At 37.2% G+C, this 15222-nt stretch overlaps 1 long non-coding RNA gene across 1 annotated transcript; it reads left to right on the top strand.

Annotated features, from left to right (window-relative positions):
- The first annotated feature begins 12243 nt into the window (after nt 1–12243).
- LOC134645766 (uncharacterized) lies at nt 12244–14632 on the top strand. The gene is made up of 3 exons (XR_010096579.1): nt 12244–12256; nt 13362–13390; nt 13900–14632. It is a non-coding gene; the product is annotated as an uncharacterized LOC134645766 (long non-coding RNA).
- The last annotated feature ends 590 nt before the right edge of the window (nt 14633–15222 follow it).

Raw genomic sequence — 15222 nt, forward strand, 5'->3', positions numbered from 1 at the left:
AAAAGTCTCCATACAAAGTCAATGGAAAGTTTGTTCAAAATCACCGCTTGATTTCTGTCATGAGAGGCATATTCGAATCGTCATATCTCCTTAATGAAGCGAAGTTAAAACATGAGGCTTGTCCCAGTATATCTTCAGACACTACTGACGCTCAAAATTCAAGAGTTATTTTCTCACCTATTACCGTTCTGAGATCAGTTACACTTGTTTGAGGGTAGGAAATTCATCCTTCGCTCAGATTTCTTCAGATTTCAAAATCTGGAAATGAACCACTTTTTTCTCTCGTCATATCTTTTTTTTGGATTTCCACAGAGACCTGAAAATTTCCATGACTGTTCACCAAAGCCTGCTGTCTCTTACGGTGAAAGAATGATATCGATACTCCAAATAGATTTTGAGTTAGAAAGCGTTGTTTGAGGGCAGGTCAAGGCAGTTTTTGCTTCGCCTCTACTCAGTTATGGTGCATTACAAGTCAAATATCTTTAATAATTCATATTTTAATGATAAATCGTGAACACTTTAAGATTCCCCCATCTCTTATGAACAAAACGGTGTAAGAATGACCGTTCTAGCCCCTACGGTTAGGAAATTATGGCCATTTGTTTGAGGGGAATGCTCACTATGACAAATACACTGCAGAAATCCTGTCTCTCTCTCTGTCTGTGTGTGTAAAAGCCTGCACTTGGTGCACCAGTTTTGGCGGGAAAAAACACACAGCCTCTCTGATTGGTGAATTCAAATTAAGCAGCTCCCAGGCTGCTTGACTTGCCTAGAATCTTGCTTGTCTCTCCCTCTGTGTGTGTGTGTGTGTGTGTGTGTGTGTGTGTGTGTGTGACACAGAGAGAGAGAGAGAGCCTTTTTATACGAGCATCTTATTGTATGATTTAAATTCAATATATTTAGACTGGTTGACTGAATTTGATCCTGTGTGTGTCTCTCTGTGCTTGTGTGTTTCTATACTTGTCCATCTTTGTGATTGTGTGACTGTTATACTTTTTTTTACAGATTTTTTTTCATTTAACAATTACATTTGAGGGACCCTTAGCATGTTCAGCATTTGTTCAGCTGTCCATTTTGCTTTTCCAATTTTTCTATTTAAGTTATCACTATTGTGCTAAGTCATAGCATTGCTGCTGCTTTTCAGCATTTGTGCTAAATAGAGCATTTCTGCTAAATCATACTTTTTCTGCTATTTTATAAGATTTTTGCTAAATACAGCATTTCTGCTAAATCATACTTTTTCTGCTTTTTTATGAGATTTGTGCTAAATAGAGCATTTGTGCTAAATCATACTATTTCTGCTATTTTATAAGATTTGTACTTAATATAGTATTTCTACTTAATTATAGTATTTCTGCCATTTTATAGTATTTGTGCTAAAACATAGTATTTCTACTTAATGCAGTATTTCTGGGTAATCATTGTATTTCTATATATTTCTGCCAGCTCCCCAGGGAGCTAATCCTCTGTGAGGAGTGTAATATTCAAATTTACATATCAGGGCCTGCACGACTTCCCAACCAGCCAATCATATCCGAGGACTGACACATTCAAATTTGCATATGGGGGCATTCATGGCTTCTAAGACAACCAATCATCTATGTCATATATCTATAATTATTCATATTTAAAAAAAAAAAAAAAAAAGAAAACACTTGACGATTCCCCCATCTCTTCTGAACAAACAAATGTTAGACCTGAGACCTGAAAATTTCCTGACTGTTCACCAAAGCCTGCTGTGTCTTACGGTGAAAGAATGATATCGATACTCCAAATAGAATTAGAGTTAGAAAGCGTTGTTTGAGGACAAGTCAAGGCATTTTTCGCTTCGCCTCTACTCAGTTATGGTGCATTGCAAGTCAAATATCTTCAATAATTCATATTTTAATGATAAATTGTCAACACTTGAAGATTCCCCCATCTCTTATGAACAAAACAGTGTAAGAATGACCATTCTAGCCCCTAAGGTTAGGAAATTATAGCCATTTGTTTGAGATGTGTCTTCACTATGAGAAATAGAGTGCAGAAATCCAGTCTCTCTCTGTGCTGCATGTGTAAAAGCCTGCACTTGGTGCACCAGTTTTGGCGGGAAAAAGCACACAGCCTCTCTGATTGGTGGATTCAAATTGAGAAGGTCACAGCTGTTTGTATGACCTAGAAACATGCTGTTAACAGACCCTGTTCACTTGCAGCTGCTGCTGTTTATGTGTGTGTGTGTGTGAGTGTGTGTGTGTGTGTGTGAGAGAGAGAGAGAGAGAGAAAGAGAGAGAAAGAAAGACAAACACAAAGACCCTTTTTAGGGCAGCATCTCATTGTTGGATAAAAATATAATATATTCAGACTGGTTGACTGGCATAGACCCTGTCTGTGTGTCTCTCTCTGTACATTTGTGTGTATTTGTTGATTTGTGTATACATATTTCATTTTGTGTGTATCTGTTGGCTGTTCTTAGTTTTTTTTTTTCTAAATGTATTTTTATTTTATTTTTTTCACAGGTGAACAAAAATTATTTTTGAGCGAACTTAACCATGTTCCTTTTTATTCAGCTTGTCATTTTACCTTTCCAATATTTTCACTTAAGTTATTACTATTCTGCTCAATCATAGTATCTGTTCTAAATCATTGTTATTAAGCTATATTGTAGGATTTCTGCTAAATCATAGTATTTCTACTATATTATATTTTTCTTTCTAAATATAGCATTTCTGCTATAGAATAGTATTTCTGCTATGTTATAATATTTGTGCTAAACTGGAGTATTTTTGCTAAAACATAGTATTTATTTAAAATTTCAATATTAATAGTATATTACAGTGTCTCTGGTAAATCACAGCATTTCTGCTATGTTGTACTGTTTTTCTAAATCATAGTATTTCTGTAATGTTTAAGAATGTTTGGCTAAATATATTCTGTCTGTTATCTTATACTATTTCTCCTAAATTCTTGTATTTTTGAGAATTTATCGTGTTTCTGGTAAGTTACAATATTTCTGCTAAGTTCTGCTATGCTATTGTATTTCTGCCAGGTATTATGTTTCCTCTAAGATATTACAGTTCTGCTAAGTTACTACAGTTTAGCAAAGTTCCTTTGCTTCTGCAAAGTTTTTACAATTTCTGCAACTTTTCAGCTTTTTCAGCTAGTTTCAGCAGACAGCTTCAGCGTTCCAGCATCCACACTGCATTTTCGCAGGAAATGCAAATTTTTCTAGTTATATATTCCGTACGTTATTTGTACTCTATCTCCTTCAAAACCGTTCAACTTAGAAAAACCATTCAAACACCGTTAGAATCCTCTTCTTTTGGACATGACTGCTTGTATTTTTCTCATTTTTAACATTTATATTTTTAAAATTATTCAACTTTTTTCAACAAAAATTTCCCATGTATTTCAATGGGGAGACCCTTCAAATTCTCCTTCAACTTACTCCTCTTTAAACTGTATCTACTTCCACATACGTTGACATAGAGCCACCATTCAAACTTTAAAACGAAGACAAGACATTCAACTATTCAACTTGTATTTATCTTTTCAATATCTATTATACTTTTTCTTCAGTTCCAGTTTAAGTTTCATGATGTTTTTTCACCCGTTTCAGAGTTTATAATGGGTGTGTATGGGACGGAATGTTGGGGCTAGAGTGAGACAGCTCAACTGGTAGAGTGAGAGAAGCAAAAAAATTAATATTAAAATCTTTTTTAAAACTGCTGCTGTGTCCGCAGCGTTTGCTCTACAGGTATGATTTTACCCTCAAAACGTAGCCATCGCTGTCCTCTTTCATCCAATGTGTTTACTATTGTACTAGGTGTTATGGTTCTTTCATAAATGTCACCAATGCGCAGCCTACTCCCTCCAACTCTTCCATAGACTCCAATGTTAAAATGGCTCAGAAGGTTCGTTTGAAAATCAGAAGAGCATGGTGTCTTTACACTGTCACCACGTCCATATAATAAACTCCACAGGCATGAAATCCGAGAATTAGGTAGACTAGACATTGCTGCCGCTCACGGTGAAAGAATTTTGTCAATAGGACTTGTACTTTTCATTTGGGAGCGATTTGTTTCGGCTTGACTTTTCTGTTCATTTTAAGCAGTAAAAGTGAGGTGCATGTCTGTGTGTGTGTATGGAGCCATTGGCTGCAGTCACTATAGCAACCAGGCTCACACCTGCCTGCTTAATGAGCTCTGTCTCTCACTGTGCCAAGATTCATCTTAAATACTTCTCTTTCAACTGCTGCTGTGTCCACAGTGTTTGCTTTACAGCCATCATTTTACCCTCAAAACATCGCCATCATTGTTCTCTTTCCAACAGCATGTCTTTCAAAGCTCAGAGAGCTAAAGTTTTTAAACTGTGTGGATCCAAGTGGAAGGATCAGATTTTAGTCATTCAGTGATTCAAAGAATATAAACTTTTAATATTCATTCAGATGTTTTCTGACTCTAAATTTTCTTTTCTCATTACTTATGTTTTTCTAATTTACATTTAAAACATTTTCCGATCTTTTCTAACTTCTTCTCTGTGGATGTCAGCTTTTAGCAGTTCAGCTTTTTTGTTTTCAGGAGCAAATTTCTATATTTTTCATCTCATTCAACATTTTTAACTTAAAATTCAGCAATTAATTCATTTCAGCGCATATATTCAGATTCAAGCATTCACACTGCAGTTTCTTCAGAAAATGCACTTTCTAGTTAGTGTGAATGCTTGTAAAAGCATTCACAGTATTGTTGTTGAAATCTTTATTCTATTTTATTATTATCTATTCCGTACGTTTTTTGTACTCTATCTCCTTCAAAACCGTTCAACTTAGAAAAACCATTCAAACACCGTTAGAATCCTCTTCTTTTGGACATGACTGCTTCTATTTTTCTCATTTTTAACATTTATATTTTTAAAATTATTCAACTTTTTTCAACAAAAATTTCCCATGTATTTCAATGGGGAGACCCTTCAAATTCTCCTTCAAGTTACTCCTCTTTAAACTGTATCTACTTCCACATACATTGACGTAGAGCCACCATTCAAACTTTAAAACGAAGACAAGACATTCAACTATTCAACTTGTATTTATCTTTTCAATATCTATTATACTTTTTCTTCAGTTCCAGTTTAAGTTTCATGATGTTTTTTCACCCGTTTCAGAGTTTATAATGGGTGTGTATGGGACGGAATGTTGGGGCTTGAGTGAGACAGCTCAACTGGTAGAGTGAAAGGAGCAAAAAAATTAATCTTAAAATCTTTTTAAAAACTGCTGCTGTGTCCGCAGCGTTTGGTCTACAGGTATGATTTTACCCTCAAAACGTAGCCATCGCTGTCCTCTTTCATCCAATGTGTTTACTATTGTACTAGGTGTTATGGTTCTTTCATAAATGTCACCAAAGCACAGCCTACTCCCTCCAACTCTTCCATAGACTCTAATGTTAAAATGGCTCAGAAGGTTCGTTTGAAAATCAGAAGAGCATGGTGTCTTTACACTGTCACCACGTCCATATAATAAACTCCACAGGCATGAAAACCGAGAATTCAGTAGACTAGACATTGCTGCCGCTCACGGTGAAAGAATTTTGTCAATACGACTTGTACTTTTCATTTGGGAGCGATTTGTTTCGGCTTGACTTTTCTGATTTTTTCAGATTCAAGCATTCACACTGCAGTTTCTTCAGAAAATGCACTTTCTAGTTGTGTGGATGCCTTCAAAGGCATCCACACTATTGAGTTCCTGTTTCTCTTTATTCTTTATTATTCTGGTTGCTTCCGTACGTTTTTCGGCACTTAACTACTCCCTCAGTTTTCAGCCGATTTTCTCAGTTCAAACTCTGAACTGTTCTGCTCTTTCTGCTAATTCCAGCTATGACTTTTGGTGTTTATTACTATTATACTTTTTAAAATATTACACTTTTTTCCTTTAATTTGTCCCATTGAAATGAATGGAAAACTTCCACAATACTGCTAAAACTTTCTTGGTTTTGAAACTTAACTGCTTCCTCATACTGTCACCTAGAAACTCCATTCAAACTTTAAAATGTTCTCAGATTATTGGGCTATTCCTGTGTGATTCAGCTTTTTCAGATCTTCTACCATTTTAATCTTATCTCTCTTTAAGTTTTCAGTTCCAAAATTGTGATTTTTCAGAAAATACATGCGTTGCTATGGTTGCTATGCAATTAACTCAGAGTGAGTGCTGGTCTGTTCTGAATTTTCTCTTCATGTCCGAACAACTTCTTGCTACTCGCTCAATTTCCACTCAACCCCCACAAATTATACATCAAAACGTAGGTATTTTTGCTGGCTTTCAGACAATGTTACTATCTTTATTGTGAGATTTACCGTTTTTTCGCAATTTGCCTCGAAGTGACACATGTTCTGGTTAGTTCCCATTCAAAGTCTATGCGGAGGTTTTGAAATTCAGAGCTGAAATTCTCTAATGAGAGGGATTTTCAAATCGTCATATCTGTTTAACAAAACAAAGTTAGGACATGAGGCTTGTGCCAATATATCTTCAGACACTCCTGACACTCACAGTGGAAGCAGTTTTTACATTCGTCTTACCGTTGAGCCATAAATTATGTTTGTTTGAGGGGTGGAAATCTGTCCTCCTCTCAGTTTTCACACTCTGAAAATGAAGCCGTTTCTTCTCTCGTCATATCTCCGCGACGGAGGTACAAAGAGCTATGAAAATCGCAGTCAAAATACACCAAAGTCCGCTGATTCACCCAGTACAAGAATTATGCTGCTAGTCCTCCTAGTTTTTGAGTTACACGACGTTTTGTAACTCCAAAAACCGGCGTTTTTCGCCGTTCACCGCGATCTATTTTCTGACTGCTCATGTCTATGTTTTTCAGCCGCCCGCCCCCTTGCCAGGTGGCGCAATCAGTAATGACACGGCTCTGCAACTCAAAGGTCGTGGGTTCAATCCCACCTTGGTCAAAAAAAATTTTTTCACTAAAACTTGATACACTATCACAGACCTGTCATTTATATTGATCATTTATTACAATTTTGCAAAGTTTTATAATTTTAGCAGCTTTTCTAATATGGACCGAAATACATACAAGTACCCAGACAGCAGACAGAGGCAGTAACTCTGATTGGTGAATTTGAGCAGAATCAGGTTGTTCTTTCATTTCATTTCTTTATTTATTTCACACATGGTTCATCGTGTTTCTTTTTCTACATACAGAACCTTCTGCCTCTTTTCAGCAGAAATTCTGCTCATTCACCTCTTTTCAGCGCAACGTTCTGCTTCTTTGCCACTTTTCAGCAGAAATTCTGCTCATTCACCTCTTTTCAGCGTAACGTTCTGCTTCTTTGCCTCTTTTCTGCATAAATTCTGCTGATTCATCTCTTTTCTGCAAAATTTTCAGCCTTTTCACCTCTTATCAGCACAATAAATTTGTAGAAATATATACAAGTACACAGCCTGATGAAGCAGACAGAAGCAGTACCTCTGATTGGTGAATTTGAGCAGAACCAGGTTGTTCTGCCTCTTTTCAGCAGAAATTGTGCTGATTCACCTCTTTTCAGCGCAATGTTCTGCTTCTTTGCATCTTTTCTGCAGAAATTCTGCTTATTTACCTCTTTTCTGCGAAATTTGCTGCGCTTTTATGTGTTATCAGGACAATCCTCAGCAGCTTCTGCTCATTCCACCATAATTGTCAGTCTCTACATCTCTTCCTTCGTCAGAGTGAGTTTGGCACAGTGAGTATGGTTGCTTCCTTGAACCCAGGAGGGCCAGGTTCAAATCCTGCTTAGGACAACATTTTTTTTCACAACCATACAACTTTTGCTACTTTTTCAGCTTTTCAGCAGACAGCTTCAGCGTTAGGGCATCCACACAGAATTTTCGCAGGAAATGCAATTTTTTCTAGTTCTTTAATATTCTTAAAGTTGCTTCCGTACGTTTTTCGGCACTTAACTACTCCCTCAGTTTTCAGCCGATTTTCTCCGTTAAAACTCTAAACTGTTCTGCTCTTTCTGCTAACGACTGCTATGACTTTTGGTGTTTATTACTATTATACTTTTTAAAATATTACACTTTTTTCCTTTAATTTGTCCCATTGAAATGAATGGAAAACCTCCACAATTCTGCTAAAACTTGCTTGGTTTTGAAACTTAACTGCTTCTTCATACTTTCACCTAGAAACTCCATTCAAACTTTAAAATGTTCTCAGATTATTGGGCTATTCCTGTGTGATTAAGCTTTTTCAGATCTTCTACGGTTTTAATTTTATACCTCTTTAAGTTTTCAGTTGCAAAATTGTGATTTTTCAGAAAATACATGCGTTGCTATGGTTGCTATGCAATTAACTCAGAGTGTGCGCTGGTCTGTTCTGAATTTTCTCTTCATGTCCGAACAACTTCATGCTACTCGCTCAATTTCCACTCAACCCCCACAAATTATACATCAAAACGTAGGTATGTTTGCTGGCTTTCAGACAATGTCACTATCTTTATTGTGAGATTTACCATTTTTTCGCAATTTGCCTCGAAGTGACACAAGGTCTGACAAGTCCCCATTCAAAGTCTATGTGGAGGTTTTGAAATTCAGAGCTGAAATTCTGTAACAGGAGGCATTTTCAAATCGCCATATCTCTTTAACAAAGCAAAGTTAGGACATAAGGCTTGTGCCAATATATCTTCAGACACTGCTGACACTCACAGTGTAAGCAGTTTTTACAATCATCTTACCGTTGAGCAATGAATTACGTTTGTTTGAGGGGTGGAAACCTGTCCTTCTCTCAGTCTTCAAACTCTGGAAATGAAGCCGTTTCTTCTCTCGTCATATCTCCGCGACGGAGGTACAAAGAGCTATGAAAATCACAGTCAAAATACACCAAAGTCCGCTGATTCACCTAGTACAAGAATTATGCTGCTAGCCCTCCTAGTTTTTGAGTTACACGACGTTTTGTAACTCCAAAAACCGGCGCTTTTCGCCTCTCACCGCGATCTATTTCTGATTGCTGATGTCTTTGTTTTTCAGCTGCACGCCCCCTTGCCAGGTGGCGCAATCAGTAATGACACGGCTCTGCAGCTCAAAGGTCGTGGGTTCAATCCCACCTTGCTTCAACATTTTTTTTTCATTACAAATTTAAACACTATCACAGACCTGTCATTTATATTGATCTTTTATTACAATTCTGCAAAGTTTTATAATTTTAGCAGCTTTTCTAATATGGACCGAAATACATACAAGTACCCAGCCTAATGAAGCAGACAGAGGCAGTAGCTCTGATTGGTGAATTTGAGCAGAATCAGGTTGTTCTTTCATTTCATTTCTTTATTTCACACATGGTTTATCGTGTTTCTTTTTCTACATACAGAACCTTCTGCCTCTTTTCAGCAGAAATTCTGCCTCTTTTCAGCAGAAATTCTACTCATTCACCTCTTTTCAGCGCAACGTTCTGCTTCTTTGCCTCTTTTCTGCAGAAATTCTGCTGATTCATCTCTTTTCTGCAAAATTTTCAGCCTTTTCACCTTTTTCAATGCTTTCATCTTTTTCAAATCATAGAGTTCAAATCAAAATATAGTATTTTTACCAAAGCATTGTATTTGTACGAAGTACAGTATTTCTGCCAAATCATAGAATTACTGCAATTTCATAGTATTTTGAGGAATCCCTTTTGTTATAGTATTACTTCTAAGTCATAGTATTTCTGCCAAATCATAGTATTACTGCTATTTCATAGTATTTGAGTGAAATTACAATGTTTCTGCAAAAACATTCCATTTCTGCTACTGTATTTCCGCTGTATTACGTAGTGGCAAAGTAGGAGGCTGACTGTTACTAAGTGCATCAGTGTACATAGGTCATCTCTTGTGTTGGAGTGCCCTCTTGTGGCGCCTTTTGGGTAGTGCCTTGGTAAACGTCAACAATGCAAAGAAGTGGTATCAGACTGGTTTGTAGTGGAGGAATTTTTGCCAGTTTATTTCATCTTTAATCCGTATTCATGTTGTAATGTAGTAAGTTTTGTAGCACAAATACCGCAATATGGCAGAAATACTGTTTTGGCACAAATACTTTGATTTGGTATACTTTAGCTTCTTCACCCTTTTTCAGCAAAGTTTACATTTTTTTCACCCCTTTTGAGCACAAATTCCAGGTTTTTTGGCTGTTTTCAGAAAAAAAAACTCTTTTCAGCAGAAACTCTGCTGATTCACCTCTTTTTAGCGCAAGTTTCTGCTTCTTTGCCTCTTTTCTGCAGAAACTCTGCTGATTCACCTCTTTTCTGCAAAATTTTCAGCCTTTTCACCTCTTATCAGCACAATTCTCAGCAGCTTCTGCTCATTTCAGCAGAATGGTCAGTCTGTCCACCTGTTCTGTGTGAAAATGAGTTTGGCTCAGTAAGAAGAGTAAACGCTTTGAGACCAGGAGGGCCAGGTTCGAGTCCTGCTTACGGTGAAATTTTTTTCTTCACCACCATACAACTTTTTGCAACTTTTCAGCTTTTTCAGCTTTTCAGCAGACAGCTTCAGCGTTAAGGCATCCACACAGCATTTTCGCAGGAAATGCAAATTTTTCTAGTTAGTGTGAATGCTTGTAAAAGCATTCACAGTATTGTTCTTCAAATCTTTATTATTATTTTCTTTTCCGTACGTTTTTCGCCGTCTATCTCCTTCAAAACCGTTCAACTTAGAAAAACCATTCAAACAGCGTTAGATTCCTCTTCTTTTGGAATGGTGTGCTTCTATTTTTTTCATTTTTAACATTTATATTTTTAAAATTATTCAACTTTTTTCATCAAAAATTTCCCATGTATTTCAATGGGAGACTCTTCAAATTTTCATTAAATTTCCTCATTTTTCAACTCTAACTACTTCCACATACATTGACATAGAGCCACCATTCAAACATTAAAACGAAGCCAAGACATTCAACTATTCAACTTGTATTTAAATTTTCAATATCTATTATACTTTTTCTTCAGTTCCAGTTTAAGTTTCATGATGTTTTTTCAGCCGTTTCAGAGTTTATAATGGGTGTGTATGGGACGGAATGTTGCCGCTAGAGTGAGACAGCTCAACTGGTAGAGTGAGAGGAGGGGGGGAATTAATCTTAAAATCTTTTTTTTAAACTGCTGCTGTGTCCACAGCGTTTGCTCTACAGATATGATTTTACCCTCAAAACGTAGCCATCGCTGTCCTCTTTCATCCAATGTGTTTATTATTGTAATAGGTGTTATGGTTCTTTCATAAATGTCACCAATGCACAGCCTCCTCCCTCCAACTCTTCCATAGACTCCAATGTTAAAATGGCTCATGAAGTTCGTTTGAAACTCAGAAGTACAGGCTGTCTTTACACTGTCACCACGTCCATATAATAAACTCCACAGGCATGAAAACTGAGAATTTGGTAGACTGGACATTGCTGCCGCTCACGGTGAAAGAATTTTGTCAATACGACATGTACTTTTCATTTGGGAACGATTTGTTTCGGCCTGACTTTTCTGTTCATTTTAAGCAGCAAAAGTGAGGTGCATGTCTGTGTGCGTGTGTATGGAGCCATTGGGTGCAGTCACTATAGCAACCAGGCTCACACCTGCCTGCCTAACAAGCTCTGTCTCACTGTGCCAGGATTAAACCTCAAAATGTCTGTTGCATCTAAGCAGTTGTAGCAAGATTAACTTTTTCAATAGGTACAATAACACAGGTTTGACAGGGTTTTGCCACAGATTAACAGTATGTCAGTAGTTAGTATAGGCCAACTGAATAGAGCATTCTCATTGGCCTGTTAAATTCAAGCTGATTGTGTATTGGTGGACTCGTCTTCTGCACACAGGCTTTTCAGATCTGGGCAGTTGGAGTCAGTTGATGACTTTAAAATAATCTTTTCTGACTGGATAATTAAAGCTCACAGCATCTACCTGTCTGCAGTTGATTTTCCCACATTTTAAATAATCTAATCTCATTTAATGTCTCTGTTTTTAGTCTGTATAGTTTATCTCCCCACGAATACACTCAAAGTACTCTTAAAATAAAACCCCCAAAACAGTTCAAGATGACATACTTTTTATTTGCTCGTTTAATGCCAGTTGCCCTCTTTCTCTGTATGTCACTCATTCGCTTATACTCAGGCAAAAAGTACCAATTTGTATGCTGATGAGTCTTGTGTATTTTTTTCCTCTGTCTCTCTATGACAGAGAAAAATATATGCTCAATATTGCTGTTCAGACTGATGGTCAAATTTCCAAGTACCACCTGAACGCCTCATCGGTCTTTAACCAATCACTGCGCCAACTGTCATTCCGCTTTGCTCTCTGCTGTGGTAAGTACAATACACTCAGTACTGCACTGTTTTATTTTTATGACGGTAAAAATACATGTTTGACATTTAAACTCACATATCAAGTCTTTTAAAAGTTCAACAGAGTTCAAAGAATAAAGAAGGCAAAAAAAGAATAACCTTCGCTATCATTTATATAGGTTTATGACGTTTTGCTGTTAGCAGCAGTGCTAACGCTAGCTTCAATGCTAATGCTAGCAACAATGCTAACGCTAGCAACAATGCTAACGCTAGCCTTAACAGTTGTTAACTGTCTAAAGAGTATTTCTGTGCTATTCATCTGATAGTTATTGGCAGTCAGTGAGACAAAAGTAACAAATGAGCTTTGTTATTGCCAGTGTGGCTCAGTTTCAACAGTAAAAGGGCTAGCGCTAGCAGCAATGCTAATGCTAGTACCAATGCTAACGCTAGCAACAATGCTAACGCTAGCAACAATGCTAACGCTAGCAACAATGCTATCACTACCCTTAGCAGTTGTTAACTGTTTAGAAGAGTATTTCTGTGCTATTCATGTGATAGTTATTGGCAGTCAGTGAGACAAAAGTAACAAATGAGCTTTGTTATTGCCAGTGTGGCTCAGTTTTAACAGTAAGAGGGCTAGCGCTAGCAGCAAAGCTAATGCTAGTACCTATGCTAATGCTAGCAACAATGCTAACGCTAGCCTTAGCAGTTGTTAACTGTCTAAAAGAGTATTTCTGTGCTATTCATGTGATAGTTATTGGCAGTCAGTGAGACAAAAGTAATAAATGAGCTTTGTTATTTCCAGTGTGGCTAAGTTTTAACAGTAAGAGGGTTAGCGCTAGCAGCAATGCTAATGCTAGTACCAATGCTAACGCTAGCTGCAGTGTTAACTCTAGCAGCAATGCTAAGACTAGCAGAAGTCTAACGCTAGCCTTCCAAAACGGGAAATCCTTCAGTTAATTTTTGGAATGATAAAATGGCTGCTGTGTCAGTTGGTGTGCTATATTACTCTATGATTAACCTGCTGACTGTAAGTTCAATGTATCATGGCGAGTGAGCTTTGTATTTCTGTTAGTCTGATAATATTGTACAGACAACTAACATATTATTTCTCTTACACTTTCAGGAACCTGACTGACATCAGTGCTTTGCCTGGTAGGTGTGCACACACTTTAAGAGAAGTCGACCAAAATAAAAACATAATCTGACTAATGTAAACGGTAGAGTGAGGGTTCAAACTGTGTTAGGCCCCTTAAACACAATTTTATAATAAATACACAATTGTGCAGCTTAACACTTGGGCTAAAAAAAAATTGTACATGTTTGTAGTCACACTGCATGTATTTAATGATTAATTTAATCATGAACAATGAGTAATTAAAATTATCAAGAAATGATTTCAATCTAATTTAAAAAATGTTATTGTTGAATCTAATTAAATTTATATTCAAACCGCTGAATTCTAAGTTTGTGTTGACAATCTCATAATTTATTCTTTTAAAAAATACACAATTGTCCAACTTTTTGCACATGGTAGCCAAGGACAGTTTAGCTTGAATATTTGTTTCAGTAGTCACAGTTGCTGTAAACACATGTGGTTTATACAATTGGCATGTGATATTATTTTAGTCCAATTAATGTATTTTCTTCATATTTTTTCACAGTGTGCAGAAGAAGAACAAGGACCAGATCTCCAGTCTTCTCTCTCACATCCCAACCCCCCCATCCCCTCTATCCTCTGTCCTGCTCCACCTGTTGTCTCTGCCTTCTTTCCATCTGTATTTCACTCTGTGGTTTGTTGCTCAGTTGCCAAACCAAAACTCTTATTACGGTTTGATGATAATTTCCAAGCCGTGTCTCTCCTGCTCTGGCTGTTCTCTCTGCTAAATTTTCTCTCTACCTGTTTTTCACTCTTGGCTTGCTGCTGAAAGTGCCGGGCCATTAAAGCAATAAAGAGTGCATATTTTGCCTCAACCTGAGAACAAACTGAACAAACAAAGAAAATTCTAATTCACGGTTTATTGTGATTTCCAAGCCGTGTCTCTCCTGCTCTGCCTGTTCTCTCTTCTAAATTTTCTCTCTACCTGTTTTTCACTCTTGGCTTGCTGCTGAAAAACGCCAAGCCATTAAAGCAATAAAGAGTGCATATATTGCCTCTACCCTGAGAACAAACTGAACAAACAAAGAAAACTCTAATTCACGGTTTGATTGTGATTTCAAAGCCGTGTCTCTGCTGCTCTGCCTGTTCTCTCTTCTAAATTTTCTCTACCTGTTTTTCATTCTGGGCTTGCTGCTAAATTGTGCCAAGCTAATAAAGAGAGTGCATAATATTCTCTCGACTGAAGAACAAACTGTCAAACAAAGACAACTTTTTCAGAAAAATAAAAAGTGAAATATAAGGACAAAAACATCTCCTGGTGTGTGCCACTCTTATTTTATGAACATATTTTCTAAAGACTAAGAGAAACACTTGTGTAAAAATGCCAAGGAAGCAGAAAAAGTCACAGGCTGCGAAACAACGCTGGAAGAAGTTCCATGAGATTCATAGTGTACCAATATGTGAACAAGCTGAGTGTGATTTTCCTCAGAGCTGTGCAGAAGACAGTGTGTCTGCAAAGACCAATGCTGACGGTGTCAAACAGGCAGGTCAACATGTTCCTGCACATGTACAACAGATATCCTATGCAGATGCTGTAAAGAGTGGACTGCAGAATGAATTTAATGAACAACATGTGTCAAGTGCCCCACAGGTGGGTTATGCTGATATTGTGAAAAGAGGCCATCACAGTGGTGTGGCAGGAACATCTCATGCAGAAAGGGTGAACCTTGAAAACCAGCCCTCTGTTACACATGTCTGTGCATCTCACAGCCAGGCTCATCCTAAATATGGAGACTCCAGAAACAAGCAGTGCACATGTAACTCACTCACATTTCTTGCTTTCCTTAATGAGAATGAAAACATGACTACAGCTGACCTTAATCTGGTC

This window comes from Pelmatolapia mariae, linkage group LG16_19 (genome assembly GCF_036321145.2).
Source record: "Pelmatolapia mariae isolate MD_Pm_ZW linkage group LG16_19, Pm_UMD_F_2, whole genome shotgun sequence".
Taxonomy (NCBI): Eukaryota; Metazoa; Chordata; class Actinopteri; order Cichliformes; family Cichlidae; genus Pelmatolapia; species Pelmatolapia mariae.